Source organism: Oreochromis aureus, linkage group 3, assembly GCF_013358895.1.
Source record: "Oreochromis aureus strain Israel breed Guangdong linkage group 3, ZZ_aureus, whole genome shotgun sequence".
Classification (NCBI taxonomy): Eukaryota; Metazoa; Chordata; class Actinopteri; order Cichliformes; family Cichlidae; genus Oreochromis; species Oreochromis aureus.
This window is the reverse complement of record NC_052944.1, coordinates 73599187-73615947: the sequence shown is the minus strand read 5'-3', so window position 1 is coordinate 73615947 and position 16761 is coordinate 73599187. Positions and strand designations below refer to the sequence as shown.

Here is a 16761-nt window from a genome sequence, read left to right as displayed (position 1 = left end):
CACCGTACGTAGTACGCGTAGTGTGCGTACTTCAAGCGTGCAGACCCTGAATTGGGACACAGCCGTAGACTCCTCCGAATGCAGCTGACAAATGCGTCCTCCTTTTCCCCAAATTTGAAGGATGGGTCGGGTGTGTCCTTCGTGGCCCACCATATCCCAGAATTCATAGCGCCGCCCAGCCAAACTCCAGTTTCCGGCAATGGCGGCCGCTACTAAGTTTTAAAATTACTTTTATTAATCTTTCTGGGTCACAAAATAAACTTTTAACATATTTTCAGGCGAGAATGTAGCTGTGTAAACTTGAAATATCTGCTCAGTTTATCAAGGTATTGCATATTTGCAAAAGTGCTTCGACGTTTTCAGAGACGTCTGCTACCTTGCTAGCTTGATAGCTAACTAATAGCTGACCGAGAGCTCAATGGTCACTGAAGCCGCCGAGAACGGCACAACTCCCGGCACATCATTTTCAGATCACCGCGGACTTTCGCTAGTCAGGTTAAACGTAATATACAGGGAGTGCAGAATTATTAGGCAAGTTGTATTTTTGAGGAATAATCTTATTATTGAACAACAACCATGTTCTCAATGAACCCAAAAAACTCATTAATATCAAAGCTGAATGTTTTTGGAAGTAGTTTTTAGTTTGTTTTTAGTTTTAGCTATTTTAGGGGATATCTGTGTGTGCAGGTGACTATTACTGTGCATAATTATTAGGCAACTTAACAAAAACAAATATATACCCATTTCAATTATTTATTTTACCAGTGAAACCAATATAACATCTCCACATTCACAAATATACATTTCTGACATTCAAAAACAAAACAAAAACAAATCAGCGACCAATATAGCCACCTTTCTTTGCAAGGACACTCAAAAGCCTGCCATCCATGCATTCTGTCAGTGTTTTGATCTGTTCACCATCAACATTGCGTGCAGCAGCAACCACAGCCTCCCAGACACTGTTCAGAGAGGTGTACTGTTTTCCCTCCTTGTAAATCTCACATTTGATGATGGACCACAGGTTCTCAATGGGGTTCAGATCAGGTGAACAAGGAGGCCATGTCATTAGTTTTTCTTCTTTTATACCCTTTCTTGCCAGCCACGCTGTGGAGTACTTGGACGCGTGTGATGGAGCATTGTCCTGCATGAAAATCATGTTTTTCTTGAAGGATGCAGACTTCTTCCTGTACCACTGCTTGAAGAAGGTGTCTTCCAGAAACTGGCAGTAGGACTGGGAGTTGAGCTTGACTCCATCCTCAACCCGAAAAGGCCCCACAAGCTCATCTTTGATGATACCAGCCCAAACCAGTACTCCACCTCCACCTTGCTGGCATCTGAGTCGGACTGGAGCTCTCTGCCCTTTACCAATCCAGCCACGGGCCCATCCATCTGGCCCATCAAGACTCACTCTCATTTCATCAGTCCATAAAACCTTAGAAAAATCATCCATCCTCATCCGTTTTATCCGAGATCGGGTCGCGGGGGCAGCAGCCTAAGCAGAGAAGCCCAGACCTCCCTCTCCCCAGCCACCTCCTCCAGCTCATCCGGGGAACACCAAGGCGTTCCCAGGCCAGCCGAGATATAATCTCTCCAGCGCCCTGGGTCTGCCCTGGGCCTCCTCCCGGTGGGACATGCCCGAACACCTCACCCAGGAGGCGCCCAGGGGCATCCTTGTCAGATGCCCGAACCACCTCAACTGGCTCCTTTCGATGTGGAGGAGCAGCGGCTCTACTCTGAGCCCCTCCCGGATGGCCGAACTTCTCACCCTATCTCTAAGGGAGAGGCCAGCCACCCTTCGGAGGAAGCTCATTTCTGCCGCTTGTATCCGCGATCTCGTTCTTTTTCGGTCACTACCCACAGCTCGTGGCCATAGGTGAGGTCGGGACGTAGATCGACCGGTAAATTGAGAGCTTCGCTTTTACACTCAGCTCCCTCTTCACCACGACGGACCGGTGCAGCGTCCGCATCACTGCAGCCGCAGCACCAATCCGCCTGTCGATCTCCGGCTCCCTTCTCCCATCACTCGCGAACAAGACCCCGAGATACTTAAACTCCTCCACTTGGGGCAGGAACTCATCCCCGACCCGGAGTGGGCACTCCACCCTTTTCCGGCTGAGAACCATGGCCTCAGATTTGGAGGTGCTGATCCTCATTCCCGCTGCTTCACACTCGGCTGCGAACCGCTCCAGTGCGAGCTGGAGGCCCTCACCGATGAAGCCAACAGAACCACATCATCCGCAAAAGCAGAGATGAGATTCTGAGGCCACCGGGTGAAAGCCCTCCGCCACTTGGCTGCGCCTAGAAATCCTGTCCATAAAAATTATGAACAGAATCGGTGATAAAGGGCAGCCCTGCGGAGCCCATCACCCACCGGAAACGAGTTCGACTTATTGCCGGCAATGCGAACCAAACTCTTACAACGGTTGTATAGGGATCGAATGGCCCGTAGCAATGGGCCAGACACCCCATACTCCCATAACACCTCCCACAGGACACCCCGAGGGACACGGTCGAATGCCTTCTCCAAGTCCACAAAACACATGTAGACTGGTTGGGCAAACTCCCATGCACCCTCAAGTATCCTTGAGAGGATAAAGAGCTGGTCCAGTGTTCCGCGACCAGGACGAAAACCACATTGTTCCTCCTGTATCCGAGGTTCGACTAACGGACGAACTCTCCTTTCCAGCACCCTGGCATAGACTTTCCCAGGGAGGCTGAGGAGTGTGATCCCCTGTAGTTGGAACACACCCTCCGGTCTCCCTTCTTAAAGATGGGGACCACCACCCCGGTCTGCCAGTCCAGGGTACTGCCCCTGATCTCCACGCAACATTGTAGAGGCGTGTCAACCAGGACAGCCCTACAACGTCCAGAGCCTTCAGGAACTCGGGCGGACCTCATCAACACCAGGGGCTCTGCCACCGAGGAGTTGTTTAACTGCCTCAGTGACCTCGACCCCAGAAATTGGCGGGTCATTCCCTCATCCCCAGACTCTGCTTCCTCCTCGGAAGACGTGTCAGTGGGATTAAGGAGGTCCTCAGTATTCCTTCCACCGCTGACAATTTTCTCAGTCGACGTCAGCAGCGCCCCCACCAGCACTATACACAGTGCAGGTAGAGCACCGCTTTCCCCTCCTGAGACGCCTGACGGTTTGCCAGAATCTCTTCGAGGCAGTCCGAAAGTCTTTTTCCATGGCCTCCCGAACTCCTCCCACACCCGAGTTTTTGCTTCAGCCACTGCCCGAGCCGCATTCCGCTTGGCCTGTCGATACCTGTCAGCTGCCTCTGGAGTCCCACAGGCTAACCAAGCCCGATAGGACTCCTTCTTCAGCCTGGTGGCTCCCTTCACCTCTGGTGTCCACCATTTGGTTCGGGATTACCACCACGGCAGGCACCAACCACCTTGCGGCGCAGCTCAATGCAGCAGCTTCGCAATGGAGACGCTGAACATGGTCCATTCGGACTCAATGTCCCCAGTCTCCCTCGGAATGTTGTTGAAGCTCTGCCGGAGGTGTGCGTTGAAGATTTCGCGGACTGGGGCCTCTGCTAGACGTTCCCAGCACACCCTCACTCACGCGTTTAGGTGCACCGGGTCTGTCCAGCGTCCTCCCCGCCACCTGATCCAACTCACCACCAGGTGGTGATCAGTTGACAGCTCAGCCCCTCTCTTTACCCGAGTGTCCAGAACATATGGTCGCAGGTCTGGTGATACGATTACAAAATCGATCATCGACCTGCGGCCTAGAGCATCCTGGTGCCACGTGCACTTATGGACACTCTTATGTTCGAACAAGGTTGGTCCTGGGTGAGGGACCAGACAAAGAGCGATTCAGAAGACCCGTATGAAAAGAACATCGAGGGAACAGTTTACCCTGCCCGGGATAGGGTTACCGGGGCCCCGCCCTGGAGCCAGGCCCGGGAGGGTGCCCGAGGGCGGCGCCTGGTGGCGGGCCTTAGTCCATGGGGCCCGGCCGGGCACAGCCCGAAGAGGAGACATGGGCCCATCCTCCCGCAGGCCCACCACCCGCAGGAGGCGCCATAGGGGTCGGGTGCATTGTGTGTCGGGCGGCGGCCAGGAGCGGAGGCCCTGGCGGACCGATCCCCGGCTGCCAAGACTGGCAATAGGGACATGGAATGTCACCTTAGAAAAATCAGTCTTGAGATATTTCTTGGCCCAGTCTTGACGTTTCAGCTTGTGTGTCTTGTTCAGTGGTGGTCGTCTTTCAGCCTTTCTTACCTCGGCCATGTCTCTGAGTATTGCACACCTTGTGCTTTTGGGCACTCCAGTGATGTTGCAGCTCTGAAATATGGCCAAACTGGTGGCAAGTGGCATCTTGGCAGCTGCACGCTTGACTTTTCTCAGTTCATGGGCAGTTATTTTGCGCCTTGGTTTTTCCACACGCTTCTTGCGACCCTGTTGACTATTTTGAATGAAACGCTTGATTGTTCGATGATCACGCTTCAGAAGCTTTGCAATTTTAAGACTGCTGCATCCCTCTGCAAGATATCTCACTATTTTTGACTTTTCTGAGCCTGATATAGGGTGTTGATGTCATTAGACCACACCCCTTCTCATTACAGAGATGCACATCACCTAATATGCTTAATTGGTAGTAGGCTTTCGAGCCTATACAGCTTGGAGTAAGACAACATGCATGAAGAGGATGATGTGGACAAAATACTCATTTGCCTAATAATTCTGCACTCCCTGTATAAGTCACTTAGACAACCTAAAAATGTTATTGTTTGGCTTTTTTCAGTGTTTTATTTGTTCGTGAGTAAATCGGTTTGGCTGAGATTAAAATTATTAGATTAGATTAGATAAAATAAAACTTTATTAATCCCCTGGGTGGTTTTCACACAGCTGAATAAACGTCAAACAGAAAACTGATTAAACAGAAGTGTGAGACGGTCGAGAATTTACGCCAGTGTCCTGTTATATTTTAGATAGCAAGGAGCAGACGGCCGAGTTTATTAAACTCCACCGAGACAGCGGTGACGTTAATCAGAAGGCTAGACCGTCCAATTTTACTTCCGGCCTACCCGACCTTCTGAGGACCCTACTTCAACTGATATAAGGTGCGGTAAGATGAACACAGCTTCAACCGTCTGTTTGTTGAAAAATAGTAACGGACCGCGTTTCCTTGTTAGTAACTGTAACGCCGTTGTAACAATAGGAATAGTAATTAGTTAGATTACTCGTTACTGAAAAAAGTAACGCCGTTAGTAACGCCGTTACTTGTAACGGTTGGTTGTGTTTTTTCTACTTTTTTACTATGTATGACACGATACCACTTTTTTATGTCTGATACCGATATCATAAATTTGGATATCTGCCGATACCGATATGAATCCGATATAGTGTGTTTTTTAATCAATAAAACTGTTTTTTTTTAATATCTTGCTGCATTTTGTATTAGTTCATACTCAAGTTTAAATAAACAACAACACTAAAGCTATTCTGTTATACCTGTATGTAAAAAATACACTGCACCCAAAATATTTCATAGTTCAGCAACACTGATCAATCTAATAAACTTAAACCTGCTCCATCCTCCCTATTCTGGTATTTTAAAGAGTACTTAGCAGAAATATTAAGCAACCTAACTAATAGGGTTGCAAACTCCCAGCAAAAGAACATAGGGAACCACCCCCCACCCTCCACCTCATGATGCTTAATCGATGTAATCAACTTTAATTTGATGCAGGGTGAAAAAAAATGCACAGAAATAAATTATTTTTCAAGAATAATTAAATAGATTCAACATCTTTCTTCTACAGAATTGCAGACTGCACAGATGGTATCTTCCCAAAGGAAAAAGTACTATAGCTTACTAGGGTATATTAGACTTAACAGTTACTATATACAGTAATGGACTTCTATACATTTTACATCAGATTAAAACTTTGGGTGTAAGATTCAGATAATTATTTATTAAAAGCTAGACATTTTAAATGAGAATAAGAAAGAAAAGTATGTCTTTGTGCCCCCTTTTCCCTGTTCATGCCCTATCGACCCCCCTGGCTAAACTTTGCTAGATCCGCCCCTGCACAGTTACCAGCCGTCAGCTGCGTAGAAAAGGATCCTGGTCTAGAAAGTAATATTAAATAAATTCTAACAACAGCTTATCAAGCTTAAACGTGCTGCTGTTGTTGGTTTCCTCTTTCTGGTGCAAAGTGGGCCAAAAACAAAGAAGAGAGACGGACTCGCGATAGAAAAGCCGATCAGCTGATCATTAAGCAGTTTCACGATTGAAGTAGCAGCAGGAGAGAGAGAGGCAGTTGCTCCATATATCGGTTGTTAAGCTTAACGCAGGAATGCTTTACCTACATTCAGAGATGAACTTACACACTTGCTTTACTTCTCTCTGGGATAACTTCCTCGGAGATGAAATGCTGGTTTGGTAGCGAGGCTACAAATACACACAGCCGCTCTATCACGTGACGCACACTGCTCCGACGTGCTACGGTTATGAGCCGAGTTACGCCGTGTCGCAAGTTTTGTGAGATGCTTTTTTGATATTTAATGGATCGGATTACATTTTTTATTTCTCGCTGATATCCGATCCAGTAATTTAGGTCAGTATCGGACCGATACCGATACGTAATATCGGATCGGTCCATCTCTAAAATCTTACATGTACATGTCCTCAGTTGTTTAATCACATATTGGATCTGTATGTAATTAGAAGTTTATGTTTGTTTGTTTGTTTGTTTTTTTCATATTGTGAAACATCTTGCAAAGCAAACTCAGGCTGCCTGAAAATATTCAACAGTTTTGTGCAAGTGGTGTGGTGAATTGGCAATAAAGTTTTCATGGCACTCGCTCACCGCCGTCACGCTGACCCAACTGAGCAACCAACGGTGGTGAGTGACAATGACTGTGTGGTTTTTTGGGGAGTTTTTTTTCACGCTCCTCTCGAACTGGTAAAAGACAATCATTTTTCTAAGACTGTTAACTTAAAGACTGTAAGCCATATTACTAAGTCAAAGTTTGTCAATGCAGAGAATGTGAATTCAGAGTGTGTCAACCCAACCACAAAGACTTTGAAAAAAGTCTGCCTCTATTTTAGTGTTGTACAGGTAATAAAACAATGACAAATCAAGACTCAAAGAAAAATCAGCTAATTATGAGTGGTCCCATATTAGTATAATCTACATAATTCTTGCAGGCATTTTAATAATCTTTTAAGAAGTCAACACTGGCCCACCGCTCAGAACAAAATGGCGATGGATGTCTGATGCTTGGTGGATCTTTCCTTTGCCTTATGTTGTGTTAACCATACAACACAAACAGATAACCGAGAACACCATAACTAAGCCTGACTTGCAAATAAACTCCCTGTCATGGTTATCATCAGTTAGCCAATAGCCCTGGTACATTTTGGAGAAGTAACAGCTTTTGAACCATTGTTCAAAACTGAATGTCACACATTATTTCACAAGACTTGTGAATTTCAAAACACATCAGAAAACAAACATCTTAAAAGAAGAGATGGTGTCTGTCTCCTAAATCCAAGATGGGCCTGAAAGCTAAAAGCTCTGCCTCACATGACCCGCGAAGAAGGCACAAGTACCCTGTACTTTCATGGGCGCAGTCCATGTTATGGCGTGACTAAGGCACATGTACCCTGTACTTAAGTGCAATTTGCAGGTAACAAGTCAGGTTTTTACAGGAAATAATGAAACAATTAACACTGTAAGTACACTGTTAGACATTTTATTGTATTTTTACATTAACTTACTGGCAACACTATTCCCAGTAAGTTACTGTAATTACTGATCTACAGTATCTTTACTGTTGTGATGTTTTACAGTTCAACCACTTTACTGTAAACATATTTTACAGTATAACAGCTTTACTGTAAATGTTGTTTGTGGTAATGCAGCTTTACTGTAAACGTGGTTTACAGTTAGAAAGACTTACCGTGATTTAGTTTTATAGTACCACTGTACTGCAAATGTGGTTTATGGTATAACACTGTAATTGTGTACAGTATAATTTGTTTAGACTGTAATTGTGTTTTACAGCATATAAAATAATATTAACATTCATATTCAATATAAGAACATTTACAAAAAACAATATAATTCAATAAAGTAGTCTCAGAATAGTGAATTAAACCAACATTTATTGTTGATCTTTTTTTTTTAACAAGAAAAACATTTTTCAACTGAATAAAAACAATGTCAATAACCAAAATAAATAGAAGCGTACATGAAAACTACACAGTCCTTCACCTTTCTGTGTCTGATTTTTTTAAGGAAAACAGTTTTTCATTCCACTAAAAACAGGACAAACCCACCAGCATGAAAATTAAATAAACTATTACAATTGTAAAACAAAAATCATTTACAAAATGTAATAATTATCAGTGGGTCCCAGGAAATAGAATGTGACATGGGATTTAGATTTCCGTTACCAGGATGGTCGGGTTCAGTGTAGTCTTTATCACCACCTGTCAAAGACACATCATCAATATTCATGTTTGCTCAGGTTATTTACTTGTTCACATCTGTCTGAGATCATTCATACTGTTGTATGGATGTGTGTACAGTATGTATATAATTATTCTTACCTAGTTGGAAGTCCTCCATTCAAACTCAGAGAGCCGCTGGAGGAAGGTGGTGATCCGAGGGCTGATGCTTGTAACCTTCCTCTTTACGACAAGACCTGTCTTGCGGCTTGTACCAAGTTTTGCAGGGCATTTTGTTCCCATGTCTGGATTGATCCTCACAAAGAACCTTTTAACGGAAAAAAGGCTGCTTTAATTTCAAAATTAAAACATACATTACAGCAATCACCTATATGTTTCTGCAACTGTAGTCAAGCTATCACATATATTTCATTCTTAAATGGTGTAAGCTTTAATGGTGTAAAGTATTTACCTCTGTATCATCTCCAGTGCGATGGACGCTGACTCCTGATACTCAAGGTTGAAAACGTAGTATGATGCAAAGAAGACAGCAAGGGTGCTGGCAAAGTCATGCATCTGCTCAGGCTCATAAAATACCTTGTGTCCCTAAAAACAGACAAGAGTCCAATAAGACAATGTGCTCACCCTTACAAATAAGGTTTCCACAAGAATGCTGGATAGCAGGCCTCACACTGTACAAAAATAGAATCCACACGGTTTGCTGCTATTTCTCTTATTATTTATTATGTAATGAAAATTATGATCAATTACAGCAAAAAACTGCCTAATGTTTTGGCATTTTGGCCTGTGCTGAAATGTTAGGCTGTTTTTTCCTGTTGGTCATTGTGTATAATAAATAATAAGAGAAACAGCAGCAAACTGTGTGTATTCTATTTTTATGCAATATAAAACAGACAAATCCCTGTTAAGTAAGTTGTTGTGGGTACAAATACCACAATAATTACATAGATTTTTTGCCATCTTTAATATGAAATCTCAAGTGAGTGCATAATGCTGAAAAATTCTCTGCCACATAGAAACATGCCTCAACTCCACAAGCAAGATTTCCTTTAAAATGGGTGTGTTTAGTCTGAGCCCTGCGATAGCGGTGGTTCCTGTGCATAGGGGATCTGAATGCAGAAAATGTTCGATAGGAAGAAGGACATTGCTCTATTCCACATGTGAATCGATAATTAGCTGTGTGCTGATGTTTCTTCGTATGATAACAAAATTGTCTTAATTCTGAACTACAAACACCACAAAATCTACACCTGTACATGGCTGCATGTGTCTGAATTTGACTTAACTTTTAATTTGCAAAGAACATGGCAACAACACAACAGTGACTGAAAAACATCTCAATCTATTATCTGTTTGTTCTATTATTAAAGAAGGGATCTACATTGCTTGGGTTGTATCAAAAAATGGGAAAAAGTTAAAAGAAAAACTATCTATAGATCAATGTTATTAACTTAAACCATGCAGACCCTGAAACACTGGAGGAAAAATTTTGGAGGGTCTGTCAAGCTGACGTTAAACCCCTTAACAATGGCACTGCCACTAACTGCGACTAATTTACAGACCACCACACTGTCTTGCTTTTTAAATGGAACCTATGAAACAATAAACCACAGTTGAGATTAGAGCAGGCTAACCTGCATGAGAAACTTCAAAACTGGGTTAGATTGTTTTAGCAGTCTTTAAATTTCCAAAAAAATGTTGTCTACCTTTATTCTCACTAAATATGTCTTTTTACCTGCTGTTTTGTCTTGTCTCTCAAAGAACTGAGGCTACATCACACTGTCAGCGCGGCCAGCAAGGGCAGGAGGACAGCTATACACCACACTGGGCGGGAAAAGACAGAGAGACAATTGTTAATTTAATGTTGCCTTTATTTAACCCTTGAAAAATATATTTACATAAGTAAATAAAAGAAAAAAAACACACAACCCATCTTTTCCAGAATAATTCAACTAATTGCTCTTTTGACCAACCTAACACAGACGTTACATGGTTTTCCTATGAAAAAGACCCTGGAAGACGTTGTATTAAAGGAAAAAAAACATGTTCCCCTTCCCACTTAAAAAAATAATAAATATTAAACTTAGGTTGGAGTTCCTCGCGCCACCAACCTAATGTTATATTAACTTTTTAATGTTGTGTACTGCAGCTCACACAAAATTAAATAAAGCAGGCTAACCTACATGAGCAAGCTCAAAACTGGATAAGATTGTTTTAGCAGTCTCTAAATTTCCAAAAAAAAAAGTTGTCTTTCTTTATTCTCATTAAATGTGTATTTTTACCTGCTGCTTTGTCTTGTCTTTCAAAGAGCTGAAGCTAAATGTCCCACTGTTAGCGTGGCCAGCTTCTCAATAGTCATAGAACAGAAGCTCAGGAGGACAATGCACCACACTCGGCGGGAAAAAGACAAAGCCTGTCGTTGCGCCTGTGTTCCTCGCCCCTCCCCGTGGAAAATATATATCTAAATATATATTTAAATAAGAAAAGAAAAAAACACACACAACCTATTTTTTCCAGAATAAATCAGCTAATGTGCTATTTCGACCAAGCTAACACCGATTTGAAGCCCCCCCTCCCCCACACACAAACAAAAAATATATATGCTCTTAAAAATTAATAAACGAGTATGTTAGGTAGGAGAGTCCTTTGCATTATCTTATGACGTCCCGTTTGCAGTTTCCACACAGAGGTCCAACAATAACGAGGTGCAAAATCTTTTGTCCTCTCGAGCATATCCTAACGAATGGCCTGTCTTTCCTCTCCTGTCAATCACTGGATCACAGGTCATGTCAGTCAGGATATGGAGTGGTGGTTGGTAGAGGTAGGTGGGTGGGCGGGGCCAGCATGCATTCAGTGTGTGTTTCACTAAGTTGGGTTGACTAGTTCCCAGAAGAGAGTACATGTTGCACGTTCAGTAAATGAGCAATTCAGTTACTGCTCGACACTGGCGTGCACAGATAGAGACGAGGTGGTGCTGAAGCACTTGCCCTTTTGCCCTCAGTCCAAAAAAGTGCCCTTTTGAAAGACGTGATTTTTTTTTTTTTTTTTTAAAGCTGCGCGATTTAAAAAGGTGTGAAAATAATGGCTTGATTTGTGCCCCTTCTTCAAAGACACCCGAACCCTGTCGCTTTTTCACTGTCACCGTGTCACGTGAACACGCTTGCAGTTCATTTGTTGTGAGGCGTGTAGCAGCGGCATGACATAGGACTACTTGGAGTAGGCATAGTAGGCTAACTATAGCGACTGGGAGCCACGGCGGACAACAGGGCAGCTCTTTCCCTTCCCAACCAGTCAGGTAACCCATGAATCGAGTGAAATTATTCTGTTTGCCCTCTAAGACCAACCTGCAATTGTTTTGTTGTGAAGTAGCCTGTCAGAAACTGCACATGACAAACTTTGCCAGCTTGCCCCTCCATCCATCCATATGGATAAACAAAAAAAAGCGACACATTTAAAATGTAACCTAAACCATTTAGGCAACCCCACTCTCCATCAATTCCGACCTTTTTGCATACACTATTGAAAATATCACGTTATGCTATAGGCTACATGTCGTTAGGCAGAGGGCTCTTTGAGCCCATTTTTCGTTACAAATTTTAGGATGATCTCACGGAAATCTGTGAATAAATACAAAGTTTTCAAACTGAAGTCAGTGACGGAAGACATCACACTTTTTAGAGATGGAACTGCAGAAAACCTAAAACCTTGACATGATTATGAATAATAGAATTATGGACGTTTCTCCGTTTTTGTGGATTAGCCTTTCCATAACTAACGTCAACTACTGTCCTACTTTGGTAAGATTGAAATTAATGTCTTTGACTGTCTTTAGTAGGTGTCTCCTGTGAGAAAGTTAGAACACCGTCCAACTGTCTAAAGATGCAGTCTTTAGCCTAACTGGTTGTTACTGACTCAGCGATGCTCGCAGACATTTACGCACTGTGTTGTGACCTGATTGTGACAGAACAGTGACGTTGTTATTGGTAGTTTGAAGGGTACGGTGTTGGGGTGGTGCATGTTAAAAGTTTTGAGAAGCACTGGTTAGATATGTTAATTTTTTTTTGTGTAACATATTGGCAACATTAACACATTAATTTGCTAAAGGAAAATAGGCAGTTCCCAATTGCCTGTGAAAACGACCATTCTGCCCTGTTCTTGTAATGACCACAGTCAGTCTTATTCGTTCTCATACATTTTGGTCTATTTATTTACTAATTTCAGCAAGCATAATGCCTAGGAAAGAGAGGCTGAGAAAGGAGAAAGAAAGGGATCTACAACAGGCAGCCCAGGGAAGCAGTTCTCTGCTCTCCTGGATGAAAGCAAAGGAAAATGAAGATGAAAGGTCAGAGTCAAGGGCAGAGTCAGGTTCTATTTTAATGTTTTAATGTAACCTGCTCCTTGCAGTTAATTCTATTGAAAAATCTTAAAAGCTGTTCACACTTAGTTTTTAATGAACTTAATCAGCAGGCATTGAGCTAACTATTATTTTGTACCCACGAAAGTTATTTCTATGTTACAAGACTTGCAGTATGGGTTATTATTAAAACTATCTGTTTAAGCTTATTATTATGATAAATAATAATACTACTATTATTATTATTGTTCCATTGTAGTCAGTCACAGCAGGGAAGCAGCTCTATGCCATCTACCAGCATAGCAGAAGAGGGAGATATAGAAACAGATGAAGCCGCGACCAATGCAGCAACAGGTTCAGTTAGGCCTACAGACACTGATGTAGTGCTCTCTGAAGACCACAATGAGGAAGAACAGATCGATCACATAATGTCAAAGTTAGCAGCTTTACAATACCCAACAGATCCAACACACATCCATACATTTAAAATAAAGCGCAATGACAGATACGTTTCAATGTGCTGCAATGTGGGCCCATGTCAGCCTGATATACCTTACCCAAAAACTGAGGGGAGATCATTCCAGAAACAGTGGTTTTCTGCTAATGTGTGGCTGGAATACTCACCCACTGCTAATTCAATGCATTGTTTTAGTTGTCGGCTTTTCCTCTCGGATGAAAAATATAAAAGCAGAACAGCCTGGACAACTGATGGCATCAGAAAGTGGAGTATTGCTCTTGAAAAATCAAACAACACTCCAGCGCAGAGATGCACATGACAAGCATGGTTAGATGGATCAATTTCAGAAAAAGGCCCTTCAGTCTGCATTTGATGTTTCAGACGTAAAAGGGGTGGAAGTTAGAGAGCGAGAGAGGCAGACAAACAAAGAAATCCTGACAAGATTAATTGACCTAACAGTGTATCTTGCACGTCAGGGACAAGCATTCCGAGGTCATGATGAGAGTGAGTCCAGTGATAACCGTGGCAATTTTCGTGAATTAGTCAATGTATTTTCCCCACTACGATAGTGTGCTGAAAATGCATTTGGAAAAAATTGCCACAGTTAAAGCCACCAAGACAAGGCCCCAGGTGTCACTGCTTTCCAACAGAAGTCAAAATGACATCATTGCAGCACTAGGAACTTACATCAGGAAGGAGATACAACGTGAAATAAAAGAGGCTGAAATGTATTCCATTCTACTTGATGAAACCTCTGATGTTTCACACAAAGAGCAAGTGTCATTTGTTGTGCGATATTTTCATCATATGCAAATAAAGGAGAGATTCATCGAAGTGTGCAATGTTGATACAACTACAGGCCAGGAGCTGGAGAATACAGTGTTCTTGCTTCTGCAAAAGAATGGCCTAGAGATGAAGAACATGTATGGTCAAGGCTATGATGGAGCAGCCAACATGAGTGGCATGTATAAAGGTCTCAAGCTAGAATCCGTGCACACAATGAGAAGGCCCTCTATGTGCACTGCAAAGCCCATTGCCTCAATTTGGTACTAGTGGAGGCATCAAAGTCCAGCAAGCATTTTGTGACATTTTTCATCTTGGTGGAGAAATTGTATGCCTTTTGCTCAGGCTCCCCAAAGCGTCATGCTGCCTTGGTCAAATTTCAGGAGTCTCTCTTTCCTGGACAACGTGTTATGGAGCTCCAGCAGCTGTCAGATACTCGATGGGCTTGCAGGGAAAAAGCACTGAAGGCACTTCAGAGAAATTTGAAAGCCATTTTGATGCTCCTTGATGACATCAGTGACAGTGACCCACCTAACCTGGCCCAAGGTGATGCTCAGATGTACAGAAATGCCATTAATTTTATGTTCATTCTCTGCATGGAAATCACCACACCAGTATTCAAGTCACTGCTTTGGCATCAGATTCTCTGCAGGAAGAAGGCTTGGACCATTCCACTGCCTACAAGGTAATTGATGGTGTGCTTCACACATTGCAAACCATGAGGTCTGAGGAGAAATTTGGAGAGATATTTAGATGTGCATCAGAGAAGGCAGAGAGTTTCAACATTCCAGTACCTACCGTGGTGCCTGGTCAGGAGAGAAAGCGGAAAGTTCCAGTGCGTTTCCAACACAGCACCACAGTGTCTCAAGTAGGTGCTCAGTTTGAGTCAGTGGAGGCATATTTCAAGAGTGGTGTATATTTCACCTTTCTGGACATCATGACTGGGGAACTGAACAGGAGGTTCAAAGGGACAATACTGGAAGCCCAACGGCCAGAATCATTCAGTCCTTCCAGCCCTTAACTGTGCATGCTAACTGGGTAGGCCCACCAAACCCAGAAGCCATTGAAGCTGTCCACATCCTCTGTGAATTCTATGGAGAAGATGAGGACCAGCTCAAAACAGAATTAAAGGTCTTCCACTCCAGCTTTAGTTCAAAAGACCTCAGAGAAATATTTCTGATACTGAGGGAAAACAATGGCCAGCTGATCTTTCCTGCCTTTGTCAAAATGATTCAGATCTACGCAACACTACCAGTGACAACTGCGACAGTTGAAAGATCCTTTTCAAAGCTAAAAATAATCAAAAATAAACTAAGAAGTTTGTGTGGAGAAGAAAGGTTGTCTGATCTCCTCTTGTTGGCCATTGAGAAAGATGTGGAGATCAATTACAACGAGGTCATCAACATCTACAAAGACATGGCACCAAGAAGGATGCTTCTTTAGAGCAGTACACTCCATTTAATGGACACTTGAGAATATGTATGTATATAGTTTAGAGTTGGATACAGATTTTATCTTTTTGTGGTGTGATTTTTGATTTTTAGAGAATGTTTTGAAATAAAAGTCAAATTGCATTTAACCTGTGCGATTTTTTTATTATAAAAAGAAAAGGTTTTCCACCTATGCAAAAAGTGCCCTTTTTTCCCCCTGGAGCACTTGCCCCCCAAAATGTCTGTGCACGCCACTGCTGCTCGACTGAGAAGCCTCCGCCAAATTATTACAATATTCTCCACTGACTGAAGTTCGCCTTTCTGCGTCTTTTTTAAATAACTTTATTCACTACTTGTCACAAGTACAAAATTACACAAAAACAGACAGCAGCAACAGCCTAAGTGAAATCCAACAACAGAATAGTGGGAAGTAAAAAAATTAAAAAAAGGAAGTGTGAATCTTGTTCAGGGTTAATCAGAGATAAGTGATGGAGATGCAGCAATGTGAATTCTGCTTTTTTAATTTGTAGTTAACCTTATAGTCTTTACATATGAATGGAAGTCAATTAAGAAAACACAGAATTTTGGGAGAGATTTGGAGAACCTTGCTTTATAAAATTTCCCTACAAGGAGGCCTTTCTGCATTCTTTTCCCTCTCCCCAGGAGCAGCTGTCACTTGAATTGATCTCTATGGCAAAGCAGTGGCAAGCACACATTTGCAGCAGCTGTGCATGTGCATACAACTGCATGCAGCAGATTAGATGATCAGAATTCTTGAACCTTACACACAGGCAAGTCCCCTAAAAAGTCAAAACTATAATACTTTCACTGGTATCATACTGACAAATGGCATAGGTTGGAGGAAAATCTGGAAATGGTTAGCAGTGAAAGAGTTAAAATGTAATGCACTATTGCAACCAACCACTGAAAGAGTAAAAATACACAAACAGTATGATGAACCATTCAAATCACATAATACAGTAGCACTACTGCTAATGTGTTAACGGTAGGTATAACTACTACCGCAATTTTAAAAAATACAGTAAGTTACTGTAAATAACCTTAATATACCCATAATGCATAGCAAATTACAGTAATTAACTGTAGAAATGTTTTCAGGTAAGTTACTGGGCATTTTGTGGTATTTTACTGTGAAAAATACAGCAAAGGTTACAGTTTTTCTCAGTCGCTTTGGTGCGTTTCTCAGATCAGAATTGAAATTCTCATAACTATTAGTTCAACCTCCACAACACTCAGTCATTTGTGCACATCATAGTAGCAATTTCTCCCCTCTCTGAAC

General features: G+C 42.5%; 1 long non-coding RNA gene across 1 annotated transcript; it reads right to left on the bottom strand.

Annotated features, from left to right (window-relative positions):
• Positions 1-8371: 8371 nt before the first annotated feature.
• LOC120437586 lies at positions 8372-9008 on the bottom strand. The gene is made up of 3 exons (XR_005611262.1): positions 8889-9008; positions 8579-8744; positions 8372-8458 (listed from the first exon to the last, which is right to left on the bottom strand). It is a non-coding gene; the product is annotated as an uncharacterized LOC120437586 (long non-coding RNA).
• Positions 9009-16761: the final 7753 nt, after the last annotated feature.